Here is a 25,457-nt window from a genome sequence, read left to right on the forward strand (position 1 = left end):
TCAATGCTACATTCCGTCCAAAAATGGACATCCCATTTTGTCTCCCCAAAACTTGGACGTGCACCTCTCAACTGTTGCAGCGCTCCAAATATTGTGCCCTAAATAGTGTGCAGCACCCTGACTTTACACGCCCCAGTTTTGTGCCACCAATCTTGTGCAAACTCCTCCAGTTTTGCACCCCCTAATATTATTCTCTCTTGCTGCCCCAGAATGTCCCCACTAAATTATGCACTGCCTCATTTTGCTGCTCTCCATGTCTTCCTCAGCCCCAATTACACAATACCCAATATTTTGCTGAGTGCCCCAAAAGTTTTACACATTCTCCCAAATTTTGCACACCCCCAAGATTTGTGCCGCTGCCAAATTTTGGACTGCTAAAATTTTTTTTTCTATATTCATTCATGAGATGAGGACATTGCTGGCTGGGCAGCATCTACTGCCTACCCCTAATCTCAGACAGCAGTTAAGAGGCAACCATATTGTTTTGGGTCTGGAGTCACATATAGGCCAAACCACGTAAGATGGCAGTTTCCTTCCCTAAAGGACATTAGTGAACCAGATGGGTTTTTCCTGACAATATCACTAGATCTTTAACTCCAGTTAATTACTGAATTCAAATTCCACTATCTATCGTGGCAGAATTCAAACCCAGGTCCCCAGTCCAGCGGTAACACCACTAGGCCATCGCCTCCCCATTATATTCTGTAGTTGCAGCCCCCTTACCATTTTATGAACACCCAAACTTGCATCCCCCAACCCAGGTTTTGCAGGCCTCCCCAAATGATGCACCTCCACAAAACTACATCCACCCCAATTATACAGCCATCCCTCCAATTTTGTGCCACCATAATTTGTAACCCCCCCATCAAGTATTTTGCAAGTCTTCAAGATCCCCCTATTTTTGTGCCTCAAAATTTTACACTTCCCCAAATGTTGTCCCCACCTCAGATTTTTACTCCCCCCAATAATTTTTGACCTTTCCTCAAACATTATCCCTCCCCCATATATTTGTGCCATTCCGAAATTACACCCTCCCCACATTTTGGATGCAAAACTGGAGGGAGTGGCACCACACTCCCCTTTTCTCCTCCAAGTTTCAATTTTGCCCCCACCCTCCAATATTTAAACTACCCCAAACACCTCAATAAAATTCCAATCTCTAACACACTCCCATGCATCTATGACTCTGTACATACATCACCTCAAACCCCTTAATTAGATTTTAGTCTGTAACTCACTCCCAGGTATCCATTAGTCTGTATAAAAACCAGCCTGAATCCCTGGATTAGATTCTAGTCTGTAACTCACTCGTGATTTTGTTATCATCTATATAAAACAACTCAAAATTCCTCAATTAGATTTGACTATAACACACTCTCCAGTATGCTCTAAATAAAATCCTTGTCCCCTTGAATAGATTTCAGTTTGTAATTCATTCCCTGTTGTGTTATGCTTTAAATAAATTCACTGAGACCATCAATGAGATTCCAGCCAGTAGAAACTGAATAACTGAATGTTAAACTGGGAGCAGGAAAAGAGAGAGCTGCAATTTAGTTTCTGCTACATTCTGTTTCTCCAAACAAATAATTTTATGAAGTGCAGAGGTTCAATAAGGCAGCCCACTACCACTTTCTCAAGGGCTGATAGGAATGGGGGAGAAATGCTGATCCAGACAGTGATGCTCTCATCCCCAGAACAAATGAAAAAATACAATGCCTTTGCCCTCATTATCAACTGCTACTGCCACAGTCTAATTCAATGTGATGTGATTCCTATCCCAGGACACTCACTCCCTTCTGTATCTGAATCCTGCAACATCTCCCCATTTAAATTAAAAGATCTCTATACATTCTTCCTGATAAACATCATACTCTCCACTCTGTACCACATCAGACAATGTTTTACCCACTCACTGACCATCTCTACATTGCTCAGTTTGTATACCCTTTACATCTTCGTCACGACTTATCTTCCAAATGATTTTCAGCAAGAAAATGTTCAATTTTTAAATCAAAGACTGACCTGAACTGATCCTGTTGGAAATCCAAATGGCCTTCTGTTGCTCTCTGTCCCTTGGTCAGCGTGTTTCTGTCTGTTTCTCTCTCCTCTTCTAGAATATCTGTAATTGCCACTTTCATCCATCGGCCTTCTTGAATTGGTTCATTGTGAGCATGTCCCCTGTACAATCACAGCAAGACTTCCTCACTTCCCTAGTCCCAAGCCGTGGTAATAACTGGCAACCCATTAGTTGTTCTATTAATAGTTGGTGACACCATGACATTAGGTTTTCGTGAATCGTGTTCAACAATCTGAAAAATAATGTTTAATAACTTAAGTTCAAGGGTAAAGGACTACACACACACATACACGCGCACATATATTTATTAGGAGCATCGAATGACAAAATAATATTAGAATTTTCAAACATTAAAGCTCCATGAAATAATCCATGGATGTCAGATTAACACAGGACATTAACACAGCTGTGTCAGGATCAAGGCTTACCTCCCCATGAAACCTGACAGATTGTATCACATATTGTGTTGGAATCAAATGTTATTTGTGGGAGCAGGCCATGACACATGGGATAGGATGACTGCATGGGTGGATATTAAGGACCAGGAATTTAATAGAGAATCAGAACAGAAGAGAGAGAATCAAATAAAGAACTTGGAGTTGAATTTGTGGAGTGGTCCCATTCTTATTGAGAATGTTTGACCAGTGACGTTTTGATGCTATCGTCTCAATGGCAAGAATTCAAGGATAAATCTTTGTATGTTTGTGTGTGTATCCAATGCAATTTTTTACTGTACCAGGGTGTGGTTGATGGGGACACTGGAGAGCAACTTTACTTTCTTTCCATACCAATGCTATCCCAGTCCTGGAATTGCTTGATGAGGATACAGTAAAGGGAGCTTTACTCTGTATCTAATACCATGTTTACATTACCTGGGAGTGTTTGATGGGGCTATGTGGGGGATTTTTGCTTTGGAACGCAGGAACAGGGGTAGGCCATTCAGCCCTCAAGCCTTTCTCCATCCTTCAATGGAATTATGACTGACCTGTAGCCTATTGGCCTGACCCCAATACCTTCCTCTGGCTCATATCCCTTTACGTAGCAAAAACTTATCTATCTCAGATTTAAATTAACAACTTACCCAGCACCCTGCCATTCGTGGAAGAGAATTCCAACATCTACCATCCTTTGTGTGTCAAAGTACCTCCTCAATGCTCAGACTCTGCTCCCTCATTCTCAAGTCTTCAACAAGTGGAAATAGTTTATCTTTATCAACCCTGTCTTGTCCTATTAAGAACTTAAAGTCTTCAATCAGATCAGCTCTTAACCTTCTAAATTCTCCAGATAACACTGCTCATTTGTATAATCCCTCCTCAGAACATAATCGTGATGTCTATTTATAAACCATCCCAAAACCTCAATAAGATTCCAATCTGTTACACACTCCCACGTATCTGTTATTCTACATATAAACCACATTGAAATCTAATAGAGGTTCAATCGGTAACTCACCCCTTCAATCCAGTTATTCTAAATCTAAACCACCTCTAACACTTTGATTAGATTCTAGTCTGTAACTCACACCTGAGTATGTTATTCTATGTATATGACACAAACGCCTCGATTAGATTCCAACTAGTAACTCAGTCATGTGATTCTATAATTCTCTATATAAACGAGCTCAAACCCCTCAGTTAGATTCTAATCTGCAACTCACTTACATGCATCTGTTATTCTAAGTATGAACCACCACAAACCTCTCGATAAGCTTCCAATCTGTAAGTCACTTCCATGTATCTGTGACTCTGTACGTAAACCAGTCTGAATCCCTCAATTAGATTTCAGTCTGCAATGCTCTCCTGTGTATCTGGTATTCTACATACAATCAACCCCGAACCCTTCAGATTCCAGTTTCTAACTCATTCCAGGTTATCTACTTTTCTAGATAAAAAGCATGACCAATCCCCCCAATTAGATTCCAGTCTGTAACAACCACCCCAACCCCTTAATTACATTCAAGATAGTAACCCACTCTTGGGTATCTGTGACTCTGGACACAAACCACCTCAAACCCCTCAACTACATTCAATGCTGTAACCCTCAGACTTGAGTATTTGTTATTCTGTATAAACACCACACATCCCCTGGATTAGATTCCTGTCTGTGCATTGGACTAGAATTAATCTGACCACTCCATCGTACCTGTAACACTGTATATAAATTATTCCAAATCCCTCCATTAGATTTCTGACTGTAAATCAACTCCCCTGTGGGGCTGCTGGTGACGTCAGGATGGGGATACTTGACAGTGAGTTTAACTGTGTCTCTCTCCTCAGACTATACCTGCCCCTCACATTATGGATTGGGACATTATCATGTGAACTTTACTTTGTCCCAGATGCAATGTCTGATCAGTCTAGGGAGTGGTTGATGGGGACAGGGCTGGGAATCTTTACTTTGGGGCAGAGGAACAGAAGGCCATTCAGCTCCTTGAGACTAGAATCTGATCGAGGGGATCGGGGTAGTTTAAGCGTAGGCAATATTGCGGCACGAGGAATTCATAATTACTCAAGATCTGAAGTCCCAAATATAGGTTTTCCGGAGCCGCAGGGAGCCCCGGCTGCTTCCCTGAAACATTCACCGGGTATCGGCCGCCATCTTGGTTCACCGGGGGGAGGCGGGGGTCAGCGCGGTGACGTCACCGTATGTGGGCGGTGTCATGTGTCGCCTCGCCCCGCCCCCCTCCATCCCGGCTCTCCACAAACCTGAGCTCTGGGGGTTTGTTTGGTTACTTCTGGTAGGAGGGAGGGCTTACTGCGGGAAAAGGGCAAATATGAAGGGGAGCTAAAGCTGGTTGTGATATAAAAAAAGCAGCAATCCCAGCAGAATTCAACTCCTGTAACCCCCGGAAATTTACAGGACTCTCAGCAGCTGGAGACCTTACTGAATCCTTCCGTCACTTGGAGCAGGGGAATGGTCTGTCCCCTGTGTGACTGCACCATTGGGTGGGTAGCTCAAGTGGGAAACTGTATTCCTGTCATTGTCCTGATACTTCCACAGGATCTACATAGTGTAGGTATGTTTTATCTCTCGACTTGATGGTCAGATTAATTCTAGTCCAATGCACAGAACATTGAATAATGCACAAAGTCATTTCAAGTTAAAGCTCTTTACATAGTCAGAACATTCGCACTCAAGCTGTGTAACTGCAAGACCATATGTATTACAAATAGGAGTAGGCCACTGGGCCATTCCTGATGAAGGGCTTATGCCCAAATGTCAATTCTCCTGCTCCTTGGATGATGCCTAACTAGCTATGCTTTTCTACAACCACATTCTTCAACTCTGATCTCCAGCATCTGCAGTCCTCACTTCCTCCACTGGGCCATTTAAGCCTGTTCTGCCATTCAATAAATTGTGACCGATCTTATGTTCCTAATGTCCTCTTTCAGCACATTTCCTGTAATCCTTGTAAAATAACTCCACTAAGGCCAGTATCCTGTCACCAAGTCACCCTTTATTAACATGGGCATAGTATTTGACATTGGTCTAGCTCCCTCAGCATTTACTCTTAGAGTAAACAGAACCTCTGGCAAGCCTGTTTGCATCTGTCAGCCCCAATCAAGGAACTCATATTCTATGAGGTCCATCTCAAACTGTCCATTTTGGCCTTAAATATGCACATGGACTCTGCCCTCGCAGTTCTGTGGCAAGGAGTTCCACCTGTCTGACAGAAGGAATTCCTCCTCATTTCACTTTAAATTGGAGCTCTTTATTCAGATACTATGCCTTCTAGTCCTAGACACTCCCATGAGGAGGGAACATCCTCTCAGCATTTACTCTGCAAAGCCCCGAAAGAATCCAATTTGTCTCAATGAGATCACCTCTCATTGTTCGAAATTCAAATCAGTACTGTCGCACTCACTCAATCTGTGTCACTGCTTAAAGCTCTTCCACAGTTAGTGCACTGTGTTGGAACCCTTGCTGATTACCTAAAAATAATTTTTGGTTTGAATCTGAGAGCTAAATGGGGTCTTCTGGACTGTGAGCAGCAGCTTGTGTTAAAAAGAATAAACAAGCTGTTGTTTGTTTTTGAGGCCAGGTCTGAAAGTTAATTGCAGGTTCGTTCTTAATCAAAAATTCTACTAGACTCTTTCACTCTGGCGTGTGGCAGGGAGGCATAGCCAGACAGGAGCCATTTGGCCATTAATGAGGTCAGTATCTGGGAACTGGTGCCAGCAAATCTGAGAAAAACAAACAGAAGGGGGGGGCTAGAGTTTTTTGACCTAGGATTTTCTGAGAAAAGGAGTTTGCCTATTGATGCCACAGCATGAAGCTTTGACAATCCTATGTTCCTGTAAAACAATGCATCATGGAAACTACTTAAGTAATCTGGTCAGTTTTTTTTAACAATTTTAATTGAACAATTAACTGTTTGTCTATCTGTCTTTGGTGTGAATGGGACTGAAACAAAGATGATTGGGTTAAATCATTGCTGTGTTCACTTAGTATGTGCAGCCTGTTCTTAAAAGGCTGTCGTGAGATTGATGGGAAAATTAGATTAGATTGGATTACTTACAGTGTGGAAACAGGCCCTTCGGCCCAACAAGTCCACACCGCCCCACCGAAGCTCAACCCACCCATACCCCTACATCTACCCCTTACCTAACACTACGGGCAATTTAGCATGGCCAATTCACCTGACCTGCACATCTTTGGACTGTGGGAGGAAACCGGAGCACCTGGAGGAGCTGGCTGCCAATGTCAAAAAGGCTGAGAGAATCGGTCAGAGAGTGAAGGGGGAGAACTGAGTGGGTGGGGGTGATTTGGAAATTGGGGGCATCTTCTCTACCCACCCCCACAGGCACTAAACCCTGGCTCGAGCTTTCATTCCCTCCCCCATTTCACTGCTTCCCCACCCCCTCCCCTCCTCTCCCCATCCCCTATCCATTCTCCCCCTTACCCCATTCACATCTCTCTCTCTTCTTCCCTCTCCTCTCCCTCCTCCATTTTATTCCTTTCTCATGCCTCTTTTCCACCTCCCCTCATTCTCTCCTGTCCATGCCCCAACCCCCTCTTGTTATGGATTATTTATTTATTTGTTTGGTATTTTCTTGTTATTTCAGTCTATTGTATCTAAATGAGGTTTCCATTGCTGCCCAGCTCTGATCATATGCTGCTGATTTCCCAGCTTTATCTTCCCATGGTCAGGAATTGTTTGTCATGCAGTGGAGCTCATTTCTGCTTCTGCGTTAATGTTTGTTCATTCATTTGTGGAATGGAAGCATTGCAGGCTGGCCAGCATTTATTGCTCGTCCCTAGTTGCCCTTTAGAAGGTAACAATGAGCTGCCTTCTTGAACCACTGTAGTCCACCCACTATGCCATTATGGAGGGAATTCCAGGATTTTGGCCCAGCAACAGCAAAGGAACAGCGATATATTTCCAAGTCAGGATGGTGAGTGGCTACAAGGGGAACTTGAAGGTGGTGGTTTACTCATATATTTGCTACCCTTATCCTTCTAGATGAAAGTAGTCGTGGATTTAGAAGATGCTGTCTGAAGATCATTGTTTACTTTCTGCAATACAGTTACACACTGCTGATACTGAGCATCGGTAGTAAAAGGAATGGATGCTCGTGGATGTGGTGCCAATCAAGTGGACTGCTTTGTCCTGGATGGTGACATACTTCTGGAGTATTGTTGGAGCTGCACTCATCCAGGCAAGTGGGGAGTATTCCATCACACTCCTGACTTGTGCTTTAGATTAGATTACTTACAGTGTGGAAACAGGCACTTCTGCCCAACCTCCTTGGTTGACGAGGGAGGTTGAATGTCTAGTAAAGAGGAAGAAGGAGGCTTACATAAGGTTGAGGAAACAAGGTTCAGACAGAGCAGTGGAGGGATACAGGATAGCCAGAAGGGACCTGAAGAAAGGGATTAGGAGAGCTAAGAGAGGGCATGAAAAATCCCTGGCGGATAGGATCAAGGATAACCCCAAGGCATTCTATGCGTATGTGAGAAACCTGAGAATGACGAGAACGAGGGTAGGTCCGATCAAGGACAGTGGTGGGAGACTGTGTATTGAGTCGGAAGAGATAGGAGAGGTCTTGAACAAGTACTTCTCTTCAGTATTTACGAACGAGAGGGACCGTATTGTTGAAGAGGAGAGTGTGAAACGGACTGATAAGCTAGAAGAGATACCTGTTAGGAAGGAAGATGTGTTGGACATTTTGAACAACTTGAGGATAGACAAGTCCCCCGGGCCTGACGGGATATATCCTAGGATTATGTGGGAAGCAAGAGAGGAAATTGCAGTACCGTTGGCAATGATCTTCTCGTCTTCACTGGCAACTGGGGTGGTACCAGGGGACTGGAGAGTAGCGAATGTTGTGCCCCTGTTCAAAAAAGGGAATAGGGATAACCCTGGGAATTACAGGCCAGTTAGTCTTACTTCTGTGGTAGGCAAAGTAATGGAAAGGGTACTGAGGGATAGGATTTACGAGTATCTGGAAAGACACTGCTTGATTAGGGACAGCCAGCACGGATTTGTGAAGGGTAGGTCTTGCCTTACAAGTCTTATTGAATTCTTTGAGGAGGTGACCAAGCATGTGGATGAGGGTAGAGCAGTGGATGTAGTGTACATGGATTTTAGTAAGGCATTTGATAAGGTTCCCCATGGTAGGCTTATGCGGAAAGTCAGGAGGCATGGGATAGAGGGAAATTTGGCCAATTGGATAGAAAACTGGCTAACCGGTCGAAGTCAGAAAGTGGTGGTAGATGGTAAATATTCAGCATGGAGTCCAGTTACAAGTGGAGTTCCGCAGGGATCAGTTCTGGGTCCTCTGCTGTTTGTAATTTTTATTAATGACTTAGAGGAGGGAGTCGAAGGGTGGGTCAGTAAATTTGCAGATGATACAAAGATAGGTGGAGTTGTGGACAGTGAGGAGGGCTGTTGTCGGCTGCAGAGGGACTTAGATATGATGCAGAGCTGGGCTGAGGAGTGGCAGATGGAGTTCAACCCTGCCAAGTGTGAGGTTGTCCATTTTGGAAGAACAAATAAGAATGCGGAATACAGGGTTAATGGTAGGGTTCTTGGTCAGGTGGAGGAACAGAGGGATCTTGGGGTCTATGTACATAGATCTTTGAAGGTTGCCACTCAGGTGGATAGAGTTTGTAAGAAGGCCTATGGAGTATTATCGTTCATTAGCAAAGGGATTGAATTCAAGAGTCGTGAGGTGATGTTGCAGCTGTACAGGACTTTGGTTAGGCCACATTTGGAGTACTGTGTGCAGTTCTGGTCGCCTCACTTTAGGAAAGATGTGGAAGCTTTGGAGAGGGTGCAGAGAAGATTTACCAGGATGTTGCCTGGAATGGAGAGTAGGTCGTACGAGGATAGGTTGAGAGTTCTCGGCCTTTTCTCGTTGGAACGGCGAAGGATGAGGGATGACTTGATCGAGGTTTATAAGATGATCAGAGGAATAGATAGAGTAGACAGTCAGAAACTTTTTCCCCGGGTACAACAGAGTGTTACAAGGGGACATAAATTTAAGGTGAAGGGTGGAAGGTATAGGGGAGATGTCAGGGGTGGGTTCTTTACCCAGAGAGTGGTGGGGGCATGGAATGCGCTGCCCGAGGGAGTGGTAGAGTCAGATTCATTGGCGACCTTTAAGCGGCATTTGGATAGGTACATGGATGGGTGCTTAATCTAGGATAGAAGTTCGGCACAACATCGTGGGCCGAAGGGCCTGTTCTGTGCTGTATTGTTCTCTGTTCTATGTTCTAAGTCCACACCAACCCGGCAAAGCGCAACCCACCCATACCCCTACATTTACCCCTTCACCTAACACTACGGGCAATTTTAGCATGGCCAATTCACCTAACCTGCACATCCTTGGACTGTGGGAGCACCCGGAGGAAACCCACGCAGACACGGGGAGAATGTGCAAACTCCACACAGTCAGTCGCCTGAGGCGGGAATTGAACCCAGGTCTCTGGCGCTGTGAGGCAGCAGTGCTAACCACTTTGCCACCGTGTCACTTCATAGAATGGACAGGCCTTAGAGAGTCATGAAGTGAGATATTAGCTGCAGTATTCCTAGCGTATGACCTGCTCTTGTAGCCACTGTGTTTATGTGGGGTGTCCAGTTAAATTTCTGATCAATGATGACTCCTGGGAAGTTGATAGTGAGGGATGCAGTGATTGTAACACCACCATGTCAAGGATGGTGGTTAGATTGTCTCTTATTGATGATTGTTACAAAGTTTGGGGGAGGTGGGGGGTTGATGTCCCTCTGATAATTAAAACTGAAACACCCAGAAAGGAGCATTTAGCCTCATAATCTGATAAAGAAGCGTGATAATGGGTATAAACTACCTCTCACCCCCATAATCTGTTATAAAGGGGTAGTGAAATGAAATGAAATCCTTTCAATCATTCTACAGTTAACAAGCAACAATTTATTTATCTAACTTCAACAGTGAACAAATTAACAAATTCCAAAGAAACTGAACAGTTACTCCCTAACTATGACCTATTCCCTAACTTAACTAAATGGTGTTGGTCTGCTGTTTCAATAACACAGGTCCCATTTATATAAATCCAGGTAAAAAGAAAATAATAAATTAAAACTGAAACTCTCAAAATTCACAAAGACTGTGTCTCAGCTGATTCTACTGTCTAGGATGTTTTCTCTGTAATTCTTCTGTTCTGAATGGCTCTCTCCATTGAATTTTGGTGTCAGGAATATTCACTAAATGTGCTGAGTACCTTTGTGAATAGATGATTTTTATCCTGAGAACATGGAGATTTCTTATCTCTTCAGCAGTTATCTGTAAGAACAATAAGGTATTTATGGCAGGGGCTTTTAACATTCCAAACATAGACTGGGACTGTCATAGTGTTAAGGATTTAGATGGAGAGGAATTTGTTAAGAGTGTATAAGAAAATTTTCTGATTCAGTATGTGAATGTACCCACTACAGAAGGTGCAAAACTTGACCTACTCTTGAGAAATAAGGCAGGACAGGTGACTCAAGTGTCAATGAGGGAGCACTTTCAGGCCATCGACTATAATTCTATTAGTTTTTAAATAGTGATAGAAAAGGTTAGACCAATTTGTGTGATGTAGGTAAAATAGTGTTACTTCTGCAATCATAATTACTTATGCAAGGTAAATGCACTCACACCAGTGTATAATTGTTTCAAACAAGAGCTGAGTCAACAAGAATGAAAACTATGTGAAGAAAATATATAATTGGTTTTGTATTAACTAAAATGTGCATACAAGAATGAAATGTGCCTGCAAACAATGGTAGATGTTACAGACAAATAGATAAGGTGCTGTGAGTATGTAGGTTAAGCCAGATATGCTTGTACAAGCAGTAGTTATAAGCATCTGTTTCCCACTTCTGCAAAAACAAAAAAAAGACCCCAATTAAAAGGTCATAAGGATCAATATGGTTGGGGAAAGGGAGGAAATGGCACAGGTGGGGGAAGTAGATAGCAGTGAAGGAGGATATACCTAACAATGGGCCACAGCAGGATGGCCAAGTAAAACTTGCACAATGGCCAAGTAAAACTTGCACAAGGCCGGATAAGGCAGGAGATAAACAATAGTAATGGGCACCGGGTTTGGAGTAGTGAATCCTATATAAGATACGTGCTTGCTAAACTCTGGGTGTCTATTTCAGGCACCACGCTTGCAAGCATATAATAAACATACTGATTGCTTCAGATCTTGTCTTGACTGAAATTATTGAAGTGAGTGAGCTTCGTTTCTCACAATTGGGGGCCATTCAGGATATTCTTCCATCGTCAGGGAGAGTGGCTGGTCCTGAACACTGGGAAGACGCATCCCCTTCCCAATTGAGAAGTGGTCTCATGTCCTGGTTTGGTCCGCTCCCTTGGGTGACTGGTACGAATCCCGCAAGAGAGACATCTGAATCAGACAGTGAAAGGAGATCGATAGAAAATACGGCAAAAAGGGGCCAGGCAATTCTGTGCACAGACCAAGGTAAGAAAACTGACTTTTAAGTATGGTGTAGGTTTGCTCGCTGAGCTGTAGGTTTGATATCCAGACGTTTCGTTACCTGGCTAGGTAACATCGTCAGTGGAGACCTCCAAGTGAAGTGAAGCTGTTGTCTCCTGCTTTCTATTTATATCTTTCTCCTGGATGGGGTTCCTGGGGTTTGTGGTGATGTCATTTCCTGTTCGTTTTCTGAGGGGTTGATAGATGGTATCTAGATCTATGTGTTTGTTTATGGCGTTGTGGTTGGAGTGCCAGCCCTCTCGGAATTCTCTGGCATGTCTTTGCTTAGCCTGCCCCAGGATAGATGTGTTGTCCCAGTCGAAATGGTGGCTTTTTTTATCTGTGTGTAGGGCTACGAGGGAGAGAGGGTCGTGTCTTTTTGTGGCTAGCTGGTGTTCATGTATCCTGGTGGCTGACTTTCTGCCTGTTTGTCCTATGCAGTGTTTGTGGCAGTCCTTGCATAGAATTTTGTAGATGACGTTGATTTTGTCCATGGGACGTACTGGGTCTTTTAAATTTGTTAATTTTTGTTTGAGAGTGTTGGTGAGTTTGTGTGCTACTAGGATTCCGAGGGGTCTTAGTAGTCTGGCTGTCATTTCTGAAACAAACTCAAGAACAAACCACGACAAGCAGACCAAACACAGCCAGAAACCCTAACCACCTTACCATACATCAAAGAAGTTTCAGAAATGACAGCCAGACTACTAAAACCAAAGTATGGACCAAAGAACCAATCCTTCGTTCGGCTGTCTTCTGGCCAAAGTATGGTTCGGACGTGAATTGGGTATGTCAGTATTTGTATGTGAATAAAAAACAACCTTTTAGTCAAGAAGAGGTGGACTATGCGTCCTATTGGAAGGGCAGTTTGGGAATGATGGTAGTAAAGACAAGGGATTCCCCCTCTGCCCCATCCAGTCCCTGGGATCCTCTTGGCTGCTTTCCCTCCCCCCCTTACCATAAAATCAGATGAGGCGAAAATGGGGGAGGAGGAGAGACAGACAGACAGGGACAGGGAATGGATGACCCACAAGAGGAGGACGAAGGGGCAGTGGACGTGGATGTTGTTGTTCCCGACCCTCAATCCTCAACAAAAGAAAGGGAAGATAAACGAAACGTAGAGGAGGTCTCCGGAGTATCTAAACCAAAGTCTAAAGGGGCAAAACAAAAACAAAAAAAGGGGAAGAACGTAAAGACCTATCCCCTTCAGGAGGTACCAATAGAGGACAAAGAGATTGGGTTTGTAAGTGCCCCCCCCCCCCCCCCCCCCCCCCACCAGTGGGGAGGTCAGAACATTTAAAAAGGAGATGAAGGTCCTGGTTGAGGATCCGGTAGGGTGTCTGAACAAATTGATCAATTATTTGGGGTCCAGTCTGTATACATGGACTGAGTTAATGTCTATTTTGAATATACTATTTACTGGGGAATAAGGGGACTTATACGAGGAGCAGCCATTAAAATATGGGACAGGGAGCATCCCATTGGAGATGGGGATGCTGGACAGGGAGAGACGAAGTTTCCCCTCAGAGACCCCCAGTGGGAAAATCAAAACCCGGAGCAGAGAGAAGAAATGAGGGAATTGAAAGACCTGATTCTAAAAGGAATAAGAGAGGCAGTTCCGAAGTCACAGAATTTGACTAAAGCCTTCGAAGTTAGACAGGAGAAAGATGAGACTCCCCCAGCTTTCTTGCAAAGATTAAGAGACTCAATGCGGAAATACTCTGGAATGAACCTTAAGGACCCAGTGGCACAGGGTCCTTTGAAAGTACATTTTGTGACAAAGGCATGGCCAGACATACAGAGAAAGATACAGGAGATAGAAGGGTGGAGTGAAAAACCATTAGATGAATTATTAAGAGAGGCACAGAAAGTGTTTGTAAAGAGAGAGGTTGAGAGACAAAAACAGAAGGTGAAAATGATGGTAGGTACAGTTGATGAGGTCAGTAAGAAGAGAATAGAACCAGTATTGAGCAACCGGAGCGGTGGGTGGCAGCATGTAGGACAGAGAGAATGGGGGAAAGGGAGAGGGAGAGGGGGAGCATTTGATAGAGGGTTCGGGCGACAGAGAAGAAAGTCTCCACAAGCAGGATGTTATTATTGTGGAAAGATAGGGCATTTTAAGCAGGAGTGCCCTGATCTACAAAGGGAAGAAAGGGCAATTCCGCTTATGAATTTTGATGAAGAATATGGGTGTCAGGGGTTCCTGCCCTCGGGGGCCCACCAGGAACCCTTGATAAACTTGAAGGTGGGACCCTGTAGGGAAGAGGTAGTCTTCCTAGTAGATACGGGGGCAGCACGGTCATTGCTGAATTTAAAGCAAAAAAGTAGGAATGTCAACACAGTCAATAACTGTTTCCGGGGTAAAAGGGAAAGGATTTACTGTTCCAGTATTTGAACCTATGATGATAGAAATTCCTAAGGATACAGTCACAGGGGAACTGTTGTATCTCCCTGATATAGGACGTAAATAACTAGGGAGAGATTTAATTATCATCTAAGGACTGGAAATTGGAATTCAGGAAAAAGAATTAGTTGTACAAATGGCAATGTTGACAGAGGATGTGGAGAGACTGATAAACTATTATATGGGCTAGAGAAGGGAATCGTGGAAAAATACAGATCCCTCCCCTAGAAATAAGTTTAAAAAGGAAAGAGGACGTTGTCTGTGAGCAACAAAATCCCATTTCCATAGAAGGTAAACGAGGACTGCAGCCAGTGATTGAGGGACTGATTAGAGATGGACTGTTGGAGCCATGTATGTCTCCTTATAATACCCCAATTCTACCAGTGCGGAAATCCGATGGAACTTATCAATTGGTGCAGGATTTGAGAACATTAAATCGAATAGTACAGATCAGGCACCCAGGGTGCCAAACCCCTCTACGTTATTAAGTGAGATCCCTCATGACCACAAATGGTTTAGTGTGATAGATTTAAAGGATGCCTTTTGGGCTTGTCCCTTGGTGGAGGAAAGTAGGAATTTGTTTGCCTTTGAGTGGGAAGACCCCAAGACAGGACGGAAACAGCAATACCGGTGGACCGTGCTCCCACAGGAGTTTACGGAATCCCTGAATTTATTTGGACAGATGTTAGAACAAATATTGGAGAAATTTAGCAGCCCCAAGGTGTCTACCCTGTTGCAGACGACCTCTTAGTAATATGAAAAGAAGAGAAAGACTGGTAGAAGCCACTAACAAATTATTGAATTTCCTGGGTCAGCAGGGACTGCGAGTATCTAAAAACAAACTACAATATGTGGAGCGAGAAGTGAAATACTTGGGACATTTAATTCATGAGGGAAAGGTAAGCCCGGAACGGATAAAGGGAATACTGGGGATGCCACTGCCCAGGACTAAACAGGAGTTACATACATTTTTGGGTTTAATGGGATATTGCATAATGTGAATTGACTCTTATGCTCAAAAGACTAAGAAATTATATCTCAAACTATTAGAGGAGGAACCAAAATGTCTAAGTTGAGATGATGAGGAAAAAGAACTAGTTGAGAAACTCAAAAGAGATCTGATCCATGCCCCCGTGTTAGCATTACCTTCCCTAGATAAACCTTTCCACCTCTTTGCTACTATAGATAAGGGAGCAACTTTGGGAGTATTAACCCAGAGGTGGGGAGGAATGAAACAGCCAGTAGCATAACTTTCGAAGCTATTGGATCCAGTATCCCGAGGGTGACCTGAGTGTGTGCAGGCCATGGCTGCCACTGCACTGTTGGTGGAGGAAAGCAGAAAGCTTATATTTGGGGGAGCCCTAATACTAAGCACCCCACACCAAGTGAGAATGATCCTGAACCAAAAAGCTGGCAATGGTTGACAGACTCACGGATTCTGAAATATGAGGCAATATGAATAGAGAAGGATGATCTAGTGTTGATCAAGGACAATTGTTTAAATCCAGCTGCCTTTCTTTGGAAAGGGGAAGGAGAATCTCCTCAGAATCCAGAGCATGACTGCATTGACATTATAGAATACCAAACTAAGGTTCGCATGGACCTGAGAGATGTTCCGCTTCATGCAGGAGCCTGACTTTTTATTGACGGATCATCCCGGGTGACTGAAGGGAAAAGACATGGTCAGCTCAGACCTGCAAGCTCTATGTATTGGAAAGAGCCCTTAGGGCGTTAGAAAATAAAGAGGGAACAGTATACACTGACTCTAAATATGCATTTAGTGTTGTGCACACTCTTGGAAAGATATGGCAGGATAGGGGACTGATCAACAGCCAGGGAAAGGAATTAGCACATGAGGAGTTGATTAAACAGGTCTTGGAGTCCCTATTTCCCCCCCCCCCCCCCCCCCCCCCCGAGAAATAGCGGTAGTGCATGTAAATGGTCATCAGAAAGGAAATGAACCAGAAGTTAGGGGGAATAGATTAGCCGATGAAGTGGCTAAGGAAGCAGCCCTGAACCCACAAGAAGTGGTGATTCATTCCCTAATACCTACTGTCCCAGATCCTCGGGAAGCTCCTATATTTACTGAAAGAGAGGAAAAAGAATTGAAAGATTTAGTGGCTGCAAAAACAGCAGATGGGCATTGGATGTTAGCTGATGGAAGGGAAATGTTAAACAAAATGATGATGAGAGAAATTATGTCTGTCCTACATCAAGGCAGCCATTGGCGAGTACAAGCAATGTGTGATTTAGTTCTTAGGGAATATGGATGTAAAGGAATATATACAATTGCTAAACTAATATGTGAGGGATGTATAATATGCAGAAAGGTAAATAAGAAAGTCTTGAGAAAACAGACCCCGGGAGGAAGAGACCCGGGATTGAGACCCTTCCAAAGTATACAAGTAGATTATACTGAACTATCCAGAGTAGGAAGACTATATGCTTGTCATAGTAGATCATCTATCTGGTTGGGATGAGGCATACCCCCTAGCTACTGCCACTGCGAGTGGGGTGTCTAAAACATTATTAGAGCACATAATTCCCCAATATGGGCTAGTAAACCATATAGATTCCGACCAAGGAATTCATTTTACCTCTAAAGTGTTACAGGGGGTAATGAAAGGGTTGGGAATTTCCTGGGAGTTCCATACTCCATGGCACCTGCCATCATCAGGAAGAGTTGAGAGAATGAACCAAAAACTCAAACGACAGCTCTCTCAATTTATAAAAGAAACCAGACTCCCATGGACCAAATGTTTACCTTTAGCTCACTTGCGAGTACGAACAGCCCCAAGGAAAGACTTGGGACTATCCCCCTCTCTGGGAACGAATGAAGAATTGCCAATTCCCGAAACTGAGGACTTATTCTTAAAGAAGTATATACTAGGCTTGTCCTCCTCTTTGTCTTTCCTCGGGAAACAGGGTTTATTGGCACAGACTCCGCCCTTGAATTCACCGTTCATCCCATCTGGCCGGGAGATTGGGTCTCAGTAAAATCATGGATATAGACTAAATTGCAGTTCCTCTGCAATTTAGGGCCATATTTGACTACCGAAACGACAATATGGAAGGCGGAGAAAGGCTGGACTCACTACACTCAGATCAAAGGGCCAGTGGAATCTCCAGTTGAGGAAGAAGTCTGGACAACTGAATACGTGAGCGTGGGATTATTTCTGTAGGACTGTATATTAACTCTTTTTGTGCTTCAGCACGATTTTTAGAATGCTGGGATGCTTAGAGTTATGATACTAACTCTCTTAGTATTGGGATTTTATCAAATATCATTTTCATAAGTGTTATTAACGGTTCCTGAGTCTGATAATCCACAAGTAATAGACGCTAATGAATGATAATCAGAGAGAGTACCGCAGCTCAGAGATACATCTTAAGTCCTATGGGGATGGCCTCGGGGATGGTACTTGGTATACTGGTCTCGTCACAGTACACCGGGCCCCCTTCCGACCAGCTCGCGATTGTCCCAATAAAAATTGTAACCCAATATACCTAATGATAAAGAAAACCACATGGCCACAAAGCAATTCTGGGGGGGGAAACATTTGGAATAGAAATGAAAACAAACAGGAATGATTTCTCGGGCCGTTGTTTTCGAATTAGCATAGAACAGGGAAAACGGGCAGAACTACTAGATAATAAGGCATAGCCTTTCATCCGATGACCTTAAAGTAGTAAAAATTATAGAGGTAAAGGACTTAAAACAGACCATTGAAATAGTAACTGGATATGGGGATGCAAATGCCTGGGTTGAATGGGTAAAGTGTACTGTATAAAGTCTGAACAAGAGCAATTGCTGTGCATGTACCTCCGGTCGGCCAGTGGCCCAGGTGGTTCCCTTTCCGCTCGGGTGGAAGCGAGACAGGAAGGGCATGAAATGTATGATAGCCCTGTATCAGGATGAGACTGCATGGAATGATAGGAATTGTACCTCCCTGTCTCTGATGTTTCCTTCCTTGGAGAAGAAAGAATCGAAAGCCCCCCTTACGTTTTCAGCCGGCACCGAAACGGACAAGGGAGGGAACTACTCATCACTAAAGGTTCCCTGAGCGGATCTATGATGGTACTGTGCAGGCAAAATATTGAGACTGTGGGATATAGGTAAATTAATGTTACTTCTGCAATTCTGCAATTCCATTTTACAAAGTAAAATGAACTCACACCAGTGTGTAATTGTTTTAGCCAAGAGCTGAGTCAATAAGAATGGAAACGATATGGAGGAAATATATAATTGTTTTTGTATGAGCTAAAATTGTATGTCAGAATGAAGTGTGACTGCAAAACAATGGTAGACATTACGGGCAAGTAGATTAGATGTTGTGAGGGGATGAAGTTAAGCTAGATACGCCTGTAAAACAGTAGGTAAAAACATCTGTTTCCCACTTTTACAGAGACAGAGGAACAAACCCCAATTAAAAGGGTCATAGGGATCAGAACATCCTCGGGAAAGGCACAGATGGAGGGGGTAGATAATGATGAAGAAAGAATATGCCTAACAATGACCTACAGCGGGATGAGGTCAAATGGCCTTGTGAGGCCAGAAATAAGCATTTTGTCACAGACAAGGCCGGATAAGGCAAGAGATAAACAGGGGTAATGGGTGCCGGTCTTAGGGAAGTGGAAGACGTAAACAGGGGAGGAGCAATGTAAAACAAAAGAAATCAAATCATATAAATGTTGTGTATGAATTGAATTTGGTGTGTATGTCCTCTACCTTATAGACACTGGACATCACACCCACTTGCAAGTGTAAAATGAATGACACTACTGATTCAGATCTTGTCTCGGACTGAAATTATTGAAGTGAGTGGGCTTTGTTTCTCACAAGACCCACCCTATCTCCAGATTGGAGAGGGATATGTGCAATTGTACAATTGGCAATTGCATTTACCCTGGCATTTTAGAAGGAAAGGATAGTAGGGAAAAAGGGAAGGAGTAAGAGATCACATTAGACACTTCTTTTGATGACAGGATTTATCTCGATTCTGTAGGAGTCCCTAGGGGTGTACCTGATGAGTTCAAGGCTCGTAACAAGATTGCAGCAGGCTGTGAGTCAGCCTTCTTTTGGTGGGTAACAATTAATAAAAATGTAAATTGGATAAATTGCATTTTCTACAATCAACAGTGATTTATAAATTATACAAGAGATGCGGTTAAAGGAATATCAGAACAGCTTGATGCGACAAGTAGGATGGCATGGGAAAACAGAATGGCCCTTGATATGATTTTAGTGGAAAAAGGGTGTGTGTTTGTGATGTTAGGAGGAAGCTGTTGCACCTTTATTCCTAATAACACTGCGCCTGATGGTTCAATTACTCAGGCTTTAACAGGATTGACTACCTTAGCAGAGGAACTGGCTGAGAATTCAGGAGTACATAGAACATAGAACAATACAGCACAGAACAGGCCCTTCGGCCCACGATGTTGTGCCGAATATTTGTCCTAGCTTAAGCACCTATCCATGTACCTGTCCAATTGCCGCTTAAAGGTCACCAATGATTCTGACTCTGCCACTCCCACAGGCAGCGCATTCCATGCCTCCACCACTCTCTGGGTAAAGAACCTACCCCTGACATCCCCCCTATACCTTCCACCCTTCACCTTAAATTTATTTATGTCCCCTCGTAACACTCTGTTGTACCCAGGGAAAGTCTCTGACTGTCTACTCTATCTATTCCCCGATCATCTTATAAATCTCTATCAAGTCACCCCTCATCCTTCGCCGTTCCAATGAGAAAAGGCCTAGCACTCTCAACCTATCCTCGTACGACCTATTCTCCATTCCAGGCAACATCCTGGTAAATCTCCTCTGCACCCTCTCCAAAGCTTCCACATCTTTCCTAAAGTGAGGTGACCAGAACTGCACACAGTACTCCAAATGTGGACTTACCAAGGTCCTGTACAGCTGCAACATCACCTCACGACTCTTGAATTCAATCCCTCTGCTAATGAACGCGAATACACCATAGGCCTTTTTATAAGCTCTAGCCACCTGAGCGGCAACTTTCAAAGAGCTATGAACATAGATCCCTCTGCTCCTCCACCTTACTAAGAACCCTACCATTAACCCTGTATTCCGCATTCTTATTTGTCCTTCCAAAATGGACAACCTCACACTTGACAGGGTTGAACTCCATCTGCCACTCCTCAGCCCAGCTCTGCATCATATCTAAGTCCCTTTGCAGCCAACAACAATCCTCCTCACTATCCACAACTCCACCAATCTTCATATCGTCTGACCCATCCTTCGACTCCCTCTTCCAAGTCATTAATAAAAATTACAAACAGCAGAGGACCCAGAACTGATCCCTGCAGAACTCCACTTGTAACTGGGCTCCAGGCTGAATATTTACCATCTACCACCACTCTCTGACTTTGACCAGTTAGCCAGTTCTCTATCCAAATGGCCAAACCTTCCACTATCCCATGCCTCCTGACTTTCCGCATAAGCCTACCATGGGGAACCTGATCAAATGCCTTACTAAAATCCATGTACACTACATCCACTGCTCTACCCTCATCCACATGTGCTTGGTCACCTCCTCAAAGAATTCAATAAGACTTGTAAGGCAAGACCTACCCCTCACAAATCTGTGCTGGCTGTCCCTAATCAAGCAGTGTCTTTCCAGATACTCATAAATCCTATCCCTCAGTACCCTTTCCATTACTTTGCCTAGCACCGAAGTAAGACTAAATGGCCTGTAATTCCCAGGGTTATCCCTATTCCCTTTTTTGAACAGGGGCACAACATTCGCCACACAACAGTCCCCTGGCACCACCCCCACTGACAGTGAAGATGAAAAGATCATTGCCAACGGTTCTGCAATTTCCTTTCTTGCTTCCCACATAATCCTAGGATATATCCCGTCAGGCTCAGGGGAACTTGTCTATCCTCAAGTTTTTCAAAATGCCAAACACATCTTCCTTCCCAACAGGTATCTCCTTGAGCTTACCAGTCCGTTTCATACTCTCCTCTTCAACAATACAGTCCCTCTCATTTGTAAATACTGAAGAAAAGTACTCATTCACGACCTCTCCTATCTCTCCCGACTCAATACACAGTCTCCCACTACTGTCCTTGATCGGACCTACCCTCGTTCTCGTCATTCTCATCGTTTCTCACATATGCATAAAAGGCCTTGGGGTTATCCTTGATCCTACCTGCCAAAGATTTTTCATGCCCTCTCTTCGCTCTCCTAATCCCTTTCTTCAGCTCCCTCCTGGCTCTCCTGTATCCCTCCAACGCTCTGTCTGAACCTTGCTTCCTCAACCTTATGTAAGCCTTCTTCTTCTTCTTTACGAGACATTCAACCTCCCTCGTCAACCAAGGTTCCCTCACACGACCATCTCTTTCCTGCCTGACAGGTACATACATATCAATGACACGTCGTATCTGTTCCTTGAAAAAGTTCCACATTTCAACGACATCCTTCCCTGACAGCCTATGCTCCCAACTTCTGCTCCTCAGATCCTGTCTTGCAGCATCATATTTACCCTTCCCCCAATTGTAAAACCTACCCTGTTGCACGCACCTATTTCTCTCCATAACCAAGGTGAAAGTCACAGAATTGTGACACATCTCTCACGGGATGTCTTGAATCATGGTTTGGAAAATAGAAGGGGGTGATGGTTTCCATCCTTATTTCCCTGATATTAGTAGCCGGGGTATTGGTAGCCATTGGCTGTTGTATCATACCCTGTATATGAGGGCTCACCCAAAGACTGATTGAGACAGCCTTAATGAAACAGATGCCCCTAAAAGGGAATCAGGCAGAGGAACTTTATCGATTAAATAATGAGGGGATGAGTGAGACTAAGATGGATAAAATCTCTGGAATTTTGGGGTCGATGCTTAAAAGAAAAATGCAGAAGATAACAAATGGTAATTAAAGAAAAAGGGGGAAATTGTGGGATATAGTGTTACTTCTGCAAGTAACAGAGGGAGGTGGTCAAACGGCCTTGTGAGGCCAGAGATAAACATTTTGTCACGGACAAGGCCGAATGAGTTCAGAGATAAACAGCCGGGTTTAGATTAGAAATAGATGTAAACAGGGGAGGAGCAATGGGAGGAGGGAAGAGAAACAAATTACATAAATATTGTGTACTCGTTAAATTCAGTGTGTGCGTGCCTTGTGGACAGTGGACACCACACCCCTCTTGCAAGAGCATAATAAATGATACTACTGATTCAGATCTTGTCTCGGACTGAAATTATTGAAGTGAGTGAGCTTCGTTTCTCACATGAGATAACTAGAGTCCAGAGACAGTATATTCCTGTTAGGGTGAAAGGCAAGGCTGTTAGGTGTAGGGAATGCTGGATGACTAAAGATATTGGGATTTTGGTTAAGAAAAAGAAAGAAGCGTATGTCAGGTATAGACAAGAGAGATTGAGAATATCACTAGAAGAGTCTAAAGGCAGGAGGAGTATACTTAAGAGGGAAATCAGGGGGGCAAAAAGAGGACATGAGTTAGCTTTGGCAAATAGAGTTAAGGAGAATCCAAAGCGTTTTTATAAATACATTAAGGATAAAAGGGAGAGAATAGGGCTCCTCAAAGATCAGCAAGGCAGTCTATGTATGGAGCTGCAGGTGATGGGGAAAGATACTAAACAAGTACTTTAGATCAGTGTTTACTCTAGAGAAGGAAAATATAGAGTATGGGGAAATAGATCTTGAAAAATGCCCATATTACAGAGGAGGAGGTGTTGGGTGTCTTGAAATGCATATAATTGGATAAATCCCCAGGGCCTGATCAGGTGCACCCTCGAACTCTGTGGGAAGCCAGGGAAGTGATTGCTGGGATATTTGTATCATTGGTAGTCACAGGTGAGGTGACCAACGTGGTACAACTATTAAAGAAAGGTGGTAAGGAAAAATCAGGGAACTATAGACAGATAAGCTTGACATCGGTGGTGGGCAAGTTGTTGGAGGCAATCCAAATACATGTATTTGGAAAGGAGAAAGTGAGGACTGCAGATGCTGGAGATCAGAGCTGAAAAATGTGTTGCTGGAAAAGCGTAGCAGGTCAGGCAGCATCCAAGGGCTCATGCCCGAAATGTTGATTCTCCTTTCTTGAAGAAGGGCTCATGCCCAAAATGTCGATTCTCCTGCTCCTTGGATGCTGCCTGACCTGCTGCGCTTTTCCAGCAACACATTTTCAGCACATGTATTTGGAAAGGCAAGGACTGATTAGGGATAGTCAGCATGGCTTTGTGTGTAGGAAATCATGTCCATGAACTTCATTGAATTTTTTGAAGAAGTAGCAAGGAGGATTGATGAGGGCTGAGTGGTAGACGTGATCCGTAAGGCGTTTGGCAAGGTTCTCCGTGGGAGATTGATTAGCACGGTTAGATCTTATGAAAGACAGGAGAACTAGCCATTTGGATACAGAACTGGCTCGAAGGTAGAAGACAGAGGGCAGTGGCGGAGGGTTTCTTTTCAGACTGCAGGCCTGTGACCAGTGGAGTGCCACAAGATTTGGTGCTAGTTCCACTACTTTTTGTCATTTATATATATGATTTGGATGTGAACATAGAAAGTATAGTTAGTAAGTTTGCAGATGACACCAAAATTGGAGGTGTAGTGGGCAGCGCAGAAGATTGCTTCAGAATACATTGGGATCTTGATCAGATGGGCCAATGGGCTGAGGAGTGGCAAATGGAGTTTAATTTAGATAAACACAAGAACTTATACACTCAATGGTAAGGTCCTAGGGAATGTTGCTGACCAAAGAGGCCTTAGAGTGCAGGTTCATAGTTCCTTGAAAATAGTTGGACCAAAGGGTCAATTTCCATGCTGTGCATCTCTATGACTCTATGAGATAGCAGTTGGCTTTCCCCTTTCTATCCAATTGCCCCCATGTGGACATATTAATTTCTTTTCAACAAGATTTTTTCAAGGTTATCAACACCATCAGATTTAAATTTGATTGTTTTTCAATCTCTAAATGCTTGACTTATATTAATTGACTGATTTTGAAAAGACTTGTCATCTTGAAATGTGCGAAGGACAAAACACAAAGGAGAGTCTTTGTTGGTGATCAATCTAGAGCGATCAGTATACCAGGGTAAACAGGGAAACCGGCCTTCAGCACTACACTGAGCCTGGCTCCACCAGGCCCACACTCACCTCTCACAAACCACATTGCCGTTCCCTTTTCCTGCTGTCCACTCTGTTCTTGTTTTAAACCAATTGCGGATCAGAGAAGAGCAGCTGACATTGGGACTGTAACATGCAGGGAAGCATTTCTGACTGGTCCACAGCTAATTCTGCTTCTAAAGATCAGACAGTATTTTAAATTTATTACTGTAAATGTTAACCATTAACAGGTCATGGCAGAGAAAGTACTGAATCCTAATGACTAGACTACCAGGGAAGATCTCTATTTATATCATTCTGGACACTGTCTGATCCAGCATTGCATTCTCCCCTCCTTCTGGACATGATCCCCTCAGCTCTGTCTCGATTTTGTTGCATCTTGCTTTATAATGTACAGGCTATCCAATCATCTATTATATTGCAGTTTCTGGTGCATGAGACCTTATGGGAAAAGATCTGACACCCTGCCTACCCACAGCATGGCCATACAGAACACAGAAAATCAAGCCTGTCCAAACCGAAGAAGAAACACCCAGAATGCCTCAGCATTGACCAAACAGGCTGACACGGGAAACCAGACATGACTACAGTCATTTGCTAACCAGGGAATACATTTCCCAAGACAACCTGACAATAAGCTTCCTGGACCAGATAAACAAAGCTGTCCCAAAGCCCTGAGAGCAGTCTCGTACCCTAGTGATATCAAAGCCACACAAAGCTCAGGTCAGATGGAGAGAAACCAGAAGACCTTGCTCACACGAGAGCAACAATGGAAACACTTTACTGCCACCTACCCTCAAAGAGAGCTGGAATCTCCTGATCCCATTAAAAACTGATTGATACTACCAGATGTCTCATTGTATCTACCTTCAGGACATTCTTCTGATAATTGCTTTGTGAT

At 43.7% G+C, this 25,457-nt stretch overlaps 1 protein-coding gene across 5 annotated transcripts in view; it reads right to left on the minus strand.

Moving 5' to 3' along the window:
• Positions 1-25,457, minus strand: part of LOC140453708 (uncharacterized) — a 121,661-nt gene that overhangs the window by 82,156 nt on the left and 14,048 nt on the right. For 3 of the 5 annotated variants that reach the window (XM_072548667.1, XM_072548664.1, XM_072548665.1), the window contains exons 1-2: positions 4,586-4,699; positions 2,023-2,309 (exon numbers count right to left, since the gene is read on the minus strand). The gene's annotated coding sequence lies outside the window, so the exon portion shown is untranslated. Of the gene's footprint in view, positions 1-2,022; positions 2,310-2,505; positions 2,597-4,585; positions 4,700-25,457 lie in introns of those variants that run through there. The other 2 variants (XM_072548669.1, XM_072548668.1) reach the window with 2 other exon arrangements.

The sequence above is a fragment of the Chiloscyllium punctatum genome, chromosome 27 (genome assembly GCF_047496795.1).
Source record: "Chiloscyllium punctatum isolate Juve2018m chromosome 27, sChiPun1.3, whole genome shotgun sequence".
NCBI classification, from domain to species: domain Eukaryota; kingdom Metazoa; phylum Chordata; class Chondrichthyes; order Orectolobiformes; family Hemiscylliidae; genus Chiloscyllium; species Chiloscyllium punctatum.